Below are 13727 nucleotides of genomic sequence, written 5' to 3'. Positions count from 1 at the left end.
TTTCACATACTTAAATCATTGCGTAAATTTTCATTACATTTCACATACTTAAATCATTGTGAAAATTTTCATTACATTAAACATACTTAAATCATTGTGAACATTTTCATTACATTTCACATACTTAAATCATTGCGAATATTTTCATTACATTTCACATACAGGTACTTAAATCATTGCGAACATTTTCATTACATTTCACATACTTAAGTAATTGTGAACATTTTCATTACATTTCACATACCGTACTTAAATCATTGCGAACATTTTCATTACATTTCACATACTTAAATCATTGTGAACATTTTCATTCCATTTCACATACTTAAATCATTGTGAACATTTTCATTACATTTCACATACTTAAATCATTGCGAATATTTTCATTACATTTCACATACAGGTACTTAAATCATTGCGAACATTTTCATTACATTTCACATACCTAAATCATTGCGAACATTTTCGTTACATTTCAGAAGCTTTAAGTTACTGTTACATACATATTGTATTTGTAGGTTGATTATATTTACAATATAACAGTAGATAAATATAAACTTGTCTTTATAAAATCAATATTTAACCTGAATTTCAATATACTTGCATTTACTGGCATTTACTTAACTTCACAAAATAGTTTGACAAAGGTCTGTTTCAGAGATATATATGGAAGGGAATTTGATGTTTAAGTTAGATTTTCACGATACTGAATGGTTTTAACTTCGTAAGCTTATCTAAAATGTCCTAACCATTGATTGATCCAGTCCTTCTTTTTTAAACTATTTTGAAAGTAATTCAACGTTCTGCTAAAAATCAAGATGTTCGGAAAGATTTTCTACAATCTATAATCTCTCTAAATTTATTGGACTTCCTACTTTTGTACCTTCTCATTTTCGAAAAATAAATGGTTTAACAGTGCTTCTCAATGTCAGTGTGATCATTCTTCCTCGGAAGAGTTCTTCCAAATCTATTCCTCCCCAAAATAAATGTCATTTTGACATGTATTTCATTCGAAAAATGAATTCAACAATTCACCAAGAATGGATAGAAAATCATACTCCACTAGTTCAATGTAAACTTTGGGCCGAATATTCGTTCACATTTTCTGTATGGCCAGGGTGAATGAAGTCAATTTAAGTCGTAGCTAGATCACCATGTTGAGTTATCTTCAAAGAACCCACATTTCTTTGTGAGTATATTATTAGATTACTCCCCATTTCCCCCCGGACAATAATTCGTCTTCATGATCTCCCAATTCCTCACTGGTTCAAAAGAGATTTGTGATTTGTGTAATTTGACAAAAAATCAAAAGATTGTATTGATATAATCGTGTCATTTTCTGTAAGTTACAGAAGCATAAATGTGACACTAGAAATCAAAATGAGACAAATAGAAACTTGAATTGTCCAGTGAAAACTGTCATTTGAGTCCCTTTTGTTTTACTTATATTATAATAATAAAGATCAATAGTAGAAATAGATAATAGGTTTACAATGGTACCACTTGCTAACAGATTGACAGATATACCTTCTGTTAGCGCCATTGTTAGAAATATCAATATTCCTTATTTATACAGTCAGACATCTGATGCTTTGTTGACAGAAACATCAAAGAATTCAGTCAATGGAAATAATCTTTGAGCTATTAAGGGCTAAAAATAGACCAGGATGCAGTTGCACTGGCACAATAAACCTGACTGAAATATGTGCCCATTGGACAAATTTAATCTTTAAAAAGATTAATCTTATTTTCATATTATTCAAAGGCTGTGTTTTGTTTGGAAATTGATTTTGAATTACATTGCACATTCATTTGATCGAAATTACTGAATTTAAAAGAGATCTTGATGGAAAAACACCTTAAAGATTGAAATTATTAGGCTACATTTTATTTTGCAGTTATCATTAAACCCTCCGAATGGAAGAGATAAATTTGTTGTTCTGAGAGCCATTACAATGCTGGCCTACCTTATAAGAGGTTCTCTTAGAACTGTTCTGAGAATGGACTTGATAAATTTGTTTAATGAAAATGCTAACCAATCTCAGAACTGTTACTGCGCATGCCTAATAAGCCGCCTTAACCTTTTCCCAGCAATTTTTATCATTCAGTGCCATTGTTGATTAAATGCTGGTGACTGCTGCACCAAATACAACTTCCTCAAGAAGAGTTCCACAGATAAACAGTTTTTTTTTTTTCACTACAATTAAACAATCATGCTCAAACCATTTGATTTTACTGTCAATGGACACATTTTATCATGGCCTACTACATACCATGATCGTTGCTCTTTAATAGCAGCTTGGAGTCAAGTTTGTTTTGTAATCTACAATAGCTAAATTTAGTTTGTTTGTGATATTTATTTAAAAATATTTTCTAGAACCATTTCCCTTATAAATCACCTTGGAAACTAGAAAGCTTCAGGGATCATTTGATTAGTTTTAATTTGGAACTGATTATACCAATGATAATACACAATGCTAAAATTCTGTGTTTGTTTTGAATTATCCTTGTTGGTTTGTTTGTTTGTGTGATTTGTGCAAGCAGTTTAATTGTTGAAGTAATTGTTTATTATTTAAATAAATATTTGAAGATTAGTGAATGAGTCAAACATTTGATGGAAAAGGAAGGATGTTATGTGAATCTTTTGAACATCAATAGTCATTTTTCTTCCTTCCTTCTTTTTTCTTTCTTCACTCTTCTTTTTTTTCACAGTCATGCAATGCAGCCATTCCAAATTTACAGCAGGACATCAAAAAGATTCAAGTCGGATGTCAGTCGATTTACAATCCTATTATGAATATATCCCATAATACTTAACATGTACGGGACAAAGAAAGATATAATTCAGAACAAAGCTATGATTGGTTGAAATTTCTTCTCACAAGGAACATAATTTACACAATAAAATTTTCAGATCTGGAAAAAAGTGAAGTAACCCTCTTGAAAGAAAAAAAAATTGAAATTGGGAACTTGCACTCTGACTTTAAGATATTTAGCTCTAGGTCATATAAATCGGTAGTTCGGTATGTTATTAGTAGACAGCTGTGATCTATAGACAATAGTTTATAATAACAAGTAACCGATACCTAGTCAATATAATAATATAGGTACCGGTACTATTGATTCTTCACACCTTTAGTTGATATATTCATTGTTACACAATTTAGAAATACCACTCTCCCTCGAGTATGTGATATATGGATTGAAGTATATTAAAGAGACCTTACAGATTTGAAATACTGGATTATATCTGTCTGTACATGTCCCATTTCAATACCAGTTATAGGATTGAGGTTAGATAAGATAAATGACAATTTTCATTATATGGTGTTGAGGCACAAAAAATGTCTAAAAGATATCCAGCCTGAAGTCCGAAGTTATGAACTGTCACAAAACAAAGTGACATTGTGATCCGAGCTTGCTAACTCTTACTAACCTCAAACAGAGATTCTAGATGCCAATGTAGTTGGATACATCAAGCAGGGATTTCAGGAAAGGGAGGATGGTCAGTCATTAATATTGGGACCTAATATTATTGAAATTTACCCATTGATTAATTGAATGAATGTAGCCATTGAGGAAAGGGAGGGGGAGGTGTCAGTCGTTAATAGTTAGAAAAATCTAATATTTGGACTTTTTCAGAGGTTCAAAAGTATGCCCAGTTATCAATTACTATATAATATATATTATATGATATACATATCTGCACCAGTGTGCACTCATTAATAATAGATAACTAAAGGTGCCGGCACACAAGCTGTCCTTTGTCGCCAATTAGAGTCTTGTCTTGAGATCAACGACTGGCACCGGCATACGAAGAGACTTAAATATCCAGTTGGTTGTTTTGTTTTCCACCCTGTCGATAATCACGTGCAAAACAATGCAATTGAAAGGAAAAGTAATCTGATTGGATGGTTTGTGTTGCAAACAATAAAACTATCAGAGACAATTATTAAACTTGTTTGATATTATAGATCCTGTCGGCGACACGATAATCTTGTCGTAGAAGCAAGGGCAGGAGACAAAACTTTCCGACCAAGACCGCTTGTGTGCCTGCACCTTAATATTATTGAAATTTAACCTTTACTTAATTGAATGCATGTAACCATTGTTTTTGTGTTAATTTGAGTATGATACTAGTTTATGCTGTCAATTGATATATGATATGAACCTAGTTTGTACCTGGTATTAAGATGTACTATCACATAACTTAATGGATTATAAAGATATTATTACTATTTTATAGAGCTCTTATCAATATTAAATATAACATACCAATCTTAAAGGTAGAGTGCCCTCGTGAGATCAGTTGATTTTCTGAGTTGAATTAGTGTTAGTAAGTATTTGATTGAAATCCAAAGCATTTGAGTAAAATCCACAACATTTGACTAAAATACAAAGCATTTTGGTAGCATCCCAAGCATTTGAGAAAAATTCAAAGCATTTGAATATCAAGTACCGGTATTTCAAAAAAGACCTGATCATGAATAGACCTGCAATATATTGGATATAACATCATTATTAACAACCAAAGCAATTTGACTAAAATTCAAAGCATTTTGGAAGCATCCTTAGCATTTGAGAAAAATTCAAAGCATTTGAATATCATTCAGCGTGTTGAAAATGAGACTATTATGAACAAACCTGCAATATTGGATATAACATTATAATATTTAACTATAATCCCCAAATTTTGACTGAAAATCCAAAAATTTGACTCAAATATATCTTGACTTTAATTGTTTGATATAACAAAAAAAGAAAGAGGTCATGACTAAACCTGCAAATTAATTTACAAATTGTCAATTGCCAAACTTTTTAAATGAGACATTTTGGCTTAAAACCACAGATAGGAGACCAACAACAACACTCCAAAAAAAAAAAAAAATTATGTATTTTATTTATCCCTTATTAATATCATTCATTAAAGCATCAAGCATCAAGTCATATCAAGCATTTACATGGTTCACTGCAGGCTATATCTCACAAAGAATGTTACCTTTCATTAAGACATGGTTAACCTAAATCCTGATGATTCAGTGATGAAGACTGAAAACTAATTACAAACCATTATTTTGGACAGTTGTAAATGACTTGTTGTCAGCTATGTAGGCTTTGTCTTACCATTTTGTGAAACCAGTGGATTAAACTGTATAGAATCTATCAATGTCCATATTCCAAATTGAAATTTCAACATCTGCTCACACAATAGTAATGATAATCTGGATTTTCTACATTTATATTTTGGTTGAAAACCCTAAAATTTGTCTATAGAATTGAGATGGAATTCAACTGATGACATTTTCATAGATTTTATTGAAGACAAACTTAATTGCCAAAAGCTAATATTAAGTTCTATCAGATGCTTAAATGCTTGTTTAATATTTGCTTTTATGTTATGATGTCATGTTATATCTGCTTGGAAGAATGCTAATAATTTCATGAAAATTTGGACTTTAGTCATTTGAAGGTATGCGATTGTCAGATTTTCATACTGAAAAAGACTGTGAAACAAGTACAACAACAACTAGGCCAGATTAAAGGGACAGATCCACCAATTATACTTAAGTCTCAGAAACAGGAATGTTTTTATCTAAGCCAGTAATAATGATCATAGCTCACCGTTGAAATTCGGCCTTCAAAATCCATGTGTCTAGAATTATCGGCGTTTGAAAGTTGTGTGTTTTTGAATGCTTGAATTGCTTTGGATTATTCAAAATCAGACACATCAAGATTCAAGATGTAATTTTCAGATTTTAACATCTAGTACACATCTAAAAATCAGACACATCAAGATTCAAGATGTAATTTTCAGATTTTAACATCTAGTACACATCTAAAAATCAGACACATCAAGATTTAAGATAGTTACACATCTAAAAATCAGACATATCAAGATTCAAGATGTAATTTTCAGATTTTAACATCTAGTACACATCTAAAAATCAGACACATCAAGATTCAAGATGTAATTTTCAGAGTCTAACATCTAGTACACATCTAAAAATCAGACACATCAAGATTCAATATGTAATTTTCAGATTTTAACATCTAGTACACATCTAAAAATCAGACACATCAAGATTCAATATGTAATTTTCAGAGTCTAACATCTAGTACACATCTAAAAATCAGACACATCAAGATTCAATATGTAATTTTCAGATTTTAACATCTAGTACACATATAAAAATCAGACACATCAAGATTCAAGATGTAATTTTCAGATTTTAACATCTAGTACACATCTAAAAATCAGACACATCAAGATTTAAGATAGTTACACATCTAAAAATCAGACACATCAAGATTCAAGATGTAATTTTCAGAGTCTAACATCTAGTACACATCTAAAAATCAGACACATCAAGATTCAAGATGTAATTTTCAGAGTCTAACGTCTAGTACACTTCTGAAAATCAGACACATCAAGATTCAAGATGTAATTTTCAGAGTCTAAGGTCTGATCTGTACAGTGTAACTAGAAAAGTAGAAAGTTGACTTGTTTCTGTTTCATTGTAAGAGAGAATTATTGATGATATCTATTGATTATTTCTTCTTCCATCTTTTACTACTGGTGACCTATATTAACTACCCTATCTCAGATCACAAGTCAATCTAATAACTTGACTCTTTCATTAATGAAAATGCTGCGACTTATTTGATGCCTTATTGTTGGTCAGATTTTTTTCTAAATCTATTTTGAAGGTAAAGGAACAGTTTCATCATCTGTTTGACCAATCGTACCTTAGTCTTAGAAATGGGATTTTTTTAGCTATAGATGCGAGTCAGATTGAGCCGTCAATTCCATGTGTGTCCAGAATTATTCTCATTTGAAAGTTAAATTGACAACTTGTCTTTTCTTGAGACTCGTCATTTTCCTACTAGTATATTTGAAGGAATTATGTGATTTTCATACATTTCTAGTACTTCTGAAGACTATTTATGTCTTTAAGACCCAATTCAACACCAGAATGGCTAACCTAGGTTTTGAAATAGAATTATTTAATACATAAGCTTACATTGTGATATATTATGCTTGGTAAGGTTTCAAGCTGAAATGTTGATATATTATCAATTGATATATATATACTTGCTTCGTGATTTCACACTAGGGATATTATATTTCAATTTAAATATTATTGATATTCTGTATGCGTTCCATTTCATCCTATGGGCCAATTTGTAATAGAGATCACTTCAGAACAGAAAGAAACAATGCATTTTTTCTAAATTGCTTTCACGATGAGTGTAAATTAGTTTTGGGCAATCCCATAACTATTGTTTTGTAAGTATCACATGACTCTGTGACTTTTGAACTTTTGGCTGTTAGATGGGCGATGCAAGATCACTTTTGTTAAAAAAATTTTTAATGGACCTGTCATATATATGGTGTAGGGAGAAACTGATGTTATGACTGAAATATTCATCTTTCCAAATATATCTGGGATTTGCAGATCTGAGGTACGGTATCTAAATAGATTTGTGAAGATGCAGAAAGTGCCCATATAACAGGGCCTATTTTTTCTGTCTCTACAACAGCAGATTGTTGTCGAAATAACTATCAGAGGTTGGAATAGAGACAGATGTTTCAGTCTGCTATATACATTCTTAAAATACTTTAAAATAAGAATTTAAATAGTTCCATTATAAATTGTGTCTTCATTTTTTTAATTATACCTTGACTGAAATTAACTTAGTTTCTACACAAGAAGTTCTTAACTGCTGCTATTTTTAGATTCTTTGAAAAACTTTCAATGAAAACCTGTTTCAAAATTGTTAATTTCTTTGCAGGAATGTATGTAAAAACTCTTAGAGATTTGATTCCAATTAGAAAGTCTCTCAGTAATGCTAGAAATAATTGGAATGGTAATTTTTTAATTGGCACATTTCTTTTTTTTTAAAAATAGGTAAATGTTTGAAAAGTTCTGCTTTTAGTTCTGATAATTGGATTAATATGTTAATATGTTTTATTATATATTGTAATTATTTTCAAGCTTTTGTATGTATATGAGGGACAGTGGCTTTCCTAGTGAAGGGAGTTGTGTCATCCCTCTAGAAAAAAGGGTCGCCCGGCTTTGCCCAATCCACCCCCCATCCCCATCTCTGATTTTCAATTTTTTACCATTTTACATAGTAACTGAATTGCCTGTGGCCCCCAATGGAAAATTTTGTTGTCCCTGGATTGGTCGATGGATTTCAGAAAAACTACACTAAGGTTATCATTGCAGGAAAGCTTTATGTGACTGAATTCAAAATTTGATCAATTTTTCTGGAATTGCAAAACCATCACTCATAAGAAAGGTTCTAGGAATGGTGCAAATAGAAGCTGTAAATTAACCTCCTATTGAAAGTGATACTACGTCTTAGAATGAACATAAAAGTTCTCGAAATGGTTAATATGAGTATATATTCATCAGTAAACTTACCTGGTGTCATAAAATTACAACAGAATCCCTGTAAATTCTGGAAAATTGGAAAATTCATAAAACTAAGTAATTATTGAAGTATTTATTATGCGTTTTTCAATAGTTGATTGCATATTTATGGATACTTACTAAGTTTTTTGGATTTATCGGATTATATAAGGACCCTGTTATGTTATTTATGACACAAGGTATATCTACTGGCTCTTATTCGCCAAGTTTAAAATTCTTCAATTTTTTGTTAATTCTAAGACGTAGTATTCCTTTAAAGAATTTAACAAAATATGAAAGCATATGTCTAAAAACGTCAAGTTTTATATGATAAATATTTGATATTTTATTGAGAAACAGAGGTTTGACTTTTTGTAATAAAATATTTCATGACTTCAAAGGAAGAAAAGATTGTGTGGTTTGTAAAATCAGATTAAAAACGTGTCTGATTTATTTTGAAATAGAGAAAAAAAAACTTCGTTTCGTCTCAAAAATATTTGATTTTCATTTTCAATTTCATTCTAATACAATCCTATTAGAAAATTATCCCCAGGGAAAAACTGGTGTCTATGAGGTTTGGTTATATTTAGAGACATGATATTCTTATACAAGTTTCTATGTTGTTGACATTTTCAATGGAAATTACTACGAACAAGTAGTTTCTATTTTAAGAAATGAAACCTTTGAATAAAGGAAATATATTATGTGATCTTTTGAAAATACTAGCGCTTCATAATGCACCCATATAAAATCATAAAAGATCTAGAATGGTTTTAGTATTAAAGATGGGTTTCCTTTTTGATTAATTGATGTTTCCAATGAATTATCATATCATTATGTTCTTATTGCGTATAACTAAGAGTCATAAATGTTCATGTATGTACAATCTAGATAAACAAAAATAACTTTTTGACCTTTTTTGATTGGTCACTCATTGGAATTCTGCTGGTAATTCTCTTCTAATTTAGCTTATTATGAATTAATTATGGACATGTGAGACAAACTGGTATTTTTCCAAGTCATTAGAACTTTCTATTCATATAAGTATAAGCATTTTCATTTTCATAAATGAAAATAAGGGAACCCATCTTTAAGTATGATGCCCACTTGAAATATTTAGTGTGTGGTCCAGCCATTTCATTTCTGGTTTGATTTTCATTTATCATTGATAACAGCATTGATTTAGAAACAAGTACCGGTACTATGTATATAAGTCTTCCATGATCAAAATTTTGTGAATTTGATGGATTAAGCTTAAAGGGATAGTGCTTTTGTCTGCCATTTTGAAATGGAGTTTTACATCCTACTTTTCTTTCCTAATTGGGCTAATGAAGGTTTGGAAACACCCCAAAGTGTATATAATTGGAAGATGATGAACCATGTGCACACAGAGTCTCAAAGCTGCATCACTCGCAGAGGTGAAGATAGTTTGAAATTAAAGGTACTATCTTAACATTTGCCAAGATTGAAAAGCACGTCCCAAGAGCAACAAGCAGGCTATCAAGAACACTTGAAGCCACACTTCAGGCATTTTATCTTGAAAAATCTCAGGTTAATTATTTTTTCTCAGGTAAATCTCGCTTCATTACTCTTTATATTTACAGATCAGCTTCCATCTTGTTCTTTTACATTCTTAAACTAACAAACATACTCAATTTCATCTAAATATTTGGTGTAAATGGAGAAGGGCTGTATGGTTAATAAATTTTAACATCAAAGCTGATAGACAAGATTGGAGGGGTTTCTTCAACATCTGTCTTTAATCGTGTAATAAACCAGGTATCAAACCCTGAATAATATTATGACCAACATTCTAATGGTGTAACTTCTGACATTGTTTGGTTTTTCAGGAAGATTGATTCTAATTAAATATTGAGATAGATGAAGGTATTTTCATGTTCAAAGAAGAGCTCAAAAGAGTTTGCTTTATTACCCATTCAAATGATTTCAAGTATACCAATATAATTTTGTCTGTTATTGCATAGAATTTAGTCTGTTATCTTTATTTGAGTGGAATTTCTAGCTAATTGCATACAATTTTTTCTGTTTTCCCTTTTTGAGTGGAATTTCTAGCTTTCTGCATTTTCTTTTGGCTAATATCTTAACCCTTTTAACACTAGGGGCTGGTATAATGGCAACATTATTAGATGATATATTTTTTATGTTCACCCAGTGTTCAAAGGGTTAATCCTTCTCCTTTCCGTGGTGTTTTATAATTTTATTTTAATTCTTCTGTCATCTGTTCAATGGTGTGCAATATATCTGCAATAAATTACTATATTATCTCAAAATATACAGTTTAACAAATTTTTTTTTAAAGATAACCTATTCTGAATTCCCTTGTATCGTAACATATCACTTATATCGCATTGGGTATTGTATCCTGGCACTCTAGTTTAATGGTTGTTTAATATTGTCGCTATATCCTTCATCAAGTACATTTACACTCAGATATTTTGTCTTTTTTCTAAGAGATGAAAATAGCAGCAGAATCAACAATGTAGAATGTTGAGGTAAACAACGAAATTGTTTCTGCTAGCATCACCCATGTTTGGTGTCTACTACCGCCTGCTTGGTTCATACTGAATATAAACAATAGAAGCAGTCTTGAAATAAACAATGGTTTTTACTAAATGTTTATTATTCAACATTTCATCTTAGTTTAGTATGATCATGCTGTTTTATATTCTTGACTCTGTAGAAACACAAACATCTCAATAGTGCAATATGTTAGTTAAATTCTCTCATTTCTTTGCAGTTGTCTTCCAAGAATTTATAGTCTTAAACTTTAAAGATGGTGGAACGAAATTTGTATCAGACATGGGACTCTTATTCACAAAGACTTGACTTTACAATGATTTTAGCATTAGCATAAAATTCAAATCAAGTTTGTCAACTCACAGCTTTTAAAGGGACAGATGCTCCAGATGCTCCAGATGTGCCATTTTGGCGGGTTGATTTTGGTCCTGAATATATGTAAATAGTCTTCAGAAGTACTAGAAATGTATGTAAATCTCATAATTCCTTTAAAAACTATCTCAATCGAGGAATTTCTTTTCCTAATTCTATAGATGTCTTTGGCAGTATCGAAAAGATGACTCGTCTTTATAACTTTCAAACAGGGATAATTCCGAACACGCATGGATGTGAAGGCTCAAATTTCAATTGCGAGCTGTGAACACTATTAGCTAAAAAAAATTTTAAAATGCCACATCCATCTCTTTACGAACCCAAAATCAGCTATTTTTCACTTTTTGGTTCCATTATTTAGGCAATACAGTGTGGTAGTGTCACTCCCATCGCCTAAATATGTGCAGGCTGCAAAAAATGACTTATTTTACTTTTGTACTTGATGTGAAGCTAGTTTTGTATATAGTGTGATATAAATCTTGTAAATTTCGAGTTAATTTATAGGTACAGAAATAGATCTCAATTGTTATTGTACCCTTTAATAGGTTTTATTATAACATTTACATTATCATAGTCCAGTCAGTTGTGAAGTCATTAAGTTCTTTCTGGAGTCTGCTGATAGTGCCTGATAAAATGTTTTGAATACGAGGTATCCCTAAGGATTAATATTATCATTCTTTACCTACATGGTAGTCCAAATCTCAGAATCTCAGAAGCACTGGCTCAGGCATCAGAACTTTTCTTACATTGTGGAGGATTTGAATCTACGACACCCAGTCACCTAGCAGACGACAATTCATTTCGCTAAGGTACTGAGTTATTCCACTGCCAGTGAGAATATTTTCTGGTATATGAAAGTTAAGGGGCCACTGTTTATTTTACCCCATTTGAGATAATGAAAATCGAAAATGTGATAAAGTTTTCAACTAGAGAAAATAACAATATCTTAAGCCTATCTCTCCTTCAATTTTCATCTTTCATACCCTTTTGAATGCCTGATTAGTTAGTACACATTTATTTTCAGCAATTGTCAGGGTTTGACTGATTTATTCTGGTTTTCTTATTTAGGGACTTGAACCCTTGGCACCCAATAACCTATCACTGAATTTTATTATCTGGAAATGATACAGTTTGAGATTTCTGCAAGAATTTATGATCAATTGATTTCTCAATGGATCATTGTTTAATGTGGAAGTGATTCTATTTTATGTGTCTGCTTCTTTTTTTCTAAACCACTTGTTATTTGATAGAGGTGAATGATTTCTATCTCTCTGATTGGATTAAATTCAATTGCTCAAAACACAGAGAAACAGACATTAAACAACAAAAGATTTTCAAAAGAAAGCAAGGGTGAAGTAATTCTCAAAATTAAGTTAATAACATTTTTGAACAAGGAAGTTGACAATTAAGATAAAAGTATGGAACACAGTGAACAAATGGAATAGAAAACTTTTATTCATGATTGTCTCCAGTGTATTTATGCCTGAGAAAGAATGAAGGGATTTATTCATCTAAATATTTGTTTTACCATTAAATCTAGATAGAACTAGACTTCAGTAGTTCTCTTCAAATTATAATCCTGCAATCTAGCAATGTGTAATGCGTTTGGTAAGACTGTTGCAGACATCACCGATGATATGACACCAAAAGTCATAATTGATGCATGTCTAAGAGAACCAGACATAAGATTTTAATCCTGAGAAATATTCCAAGGTGTTGAAATTGAACTCTATAAGTTGATAAATTATTCTGACAACTTCATCTTCAAAATTTTCATTAAGTTTTATCTGCCTAGCCTTGATGCCTAAATATTTTTTATTCGTGAATGCCCACTCTGAAGAAATCAAGGATGAATAAGAGGTGTGCCATTCTTTAAGAATATGTAATACTAAACTGCATTTCATTGGTCATCTCTACATTCACTTCTACAGAGACTACACAATTCTTTTTTTGTGGTGTATTTAAAACAAGAATCTTCAAATCAAAGAGAAAAGGGAATTTGTATGAAATCCCATCTGATTGCTTGTTAACATTAATGTTACAGCCATTACTGGTCTCGGCTAGCAACTAATCTGTGTCTTGATTGAAGAACAGGACTGGTTTATTATTTGATACAATCAGACGACTACTTAAATAACTTGCAGACGCTTTCATTATAAAACTAAATATGATTTATGAATTTATCACCAATGTCTCTAGACTTGGCCATAATTTACAGTTTATAGCCTGCTGGTATTGATTCCATTCTCTTGGCTACACAACATTATTCTCTTTCCAACTCAATAACTTTTGGCGACAAAATAACATTATATATAGGTTTGACATTTAGTGAATTTGCATATGATATGATAAAAAAAAGTTATATAATGAAAGGAGATCAAGATGTACTTTGGAGAATTT

Source organism: Lottia gigantea (assembly GCF_000327385.1).
Source record: "Lottia gigantea unplaced genomic scaffold LOTGIsca_123, whole genome shotgun sequence".
Lineage (NCBI taxonomy): Eukaryota > Metazoa > Mollusca > Gastropoda > Lottiidae > Lottia > Lottia gigantea.
The sequence above is the reverse complement of the archived record's forward strand: the minus strand, read 5'-3'. Positions refer to the sequence as shown.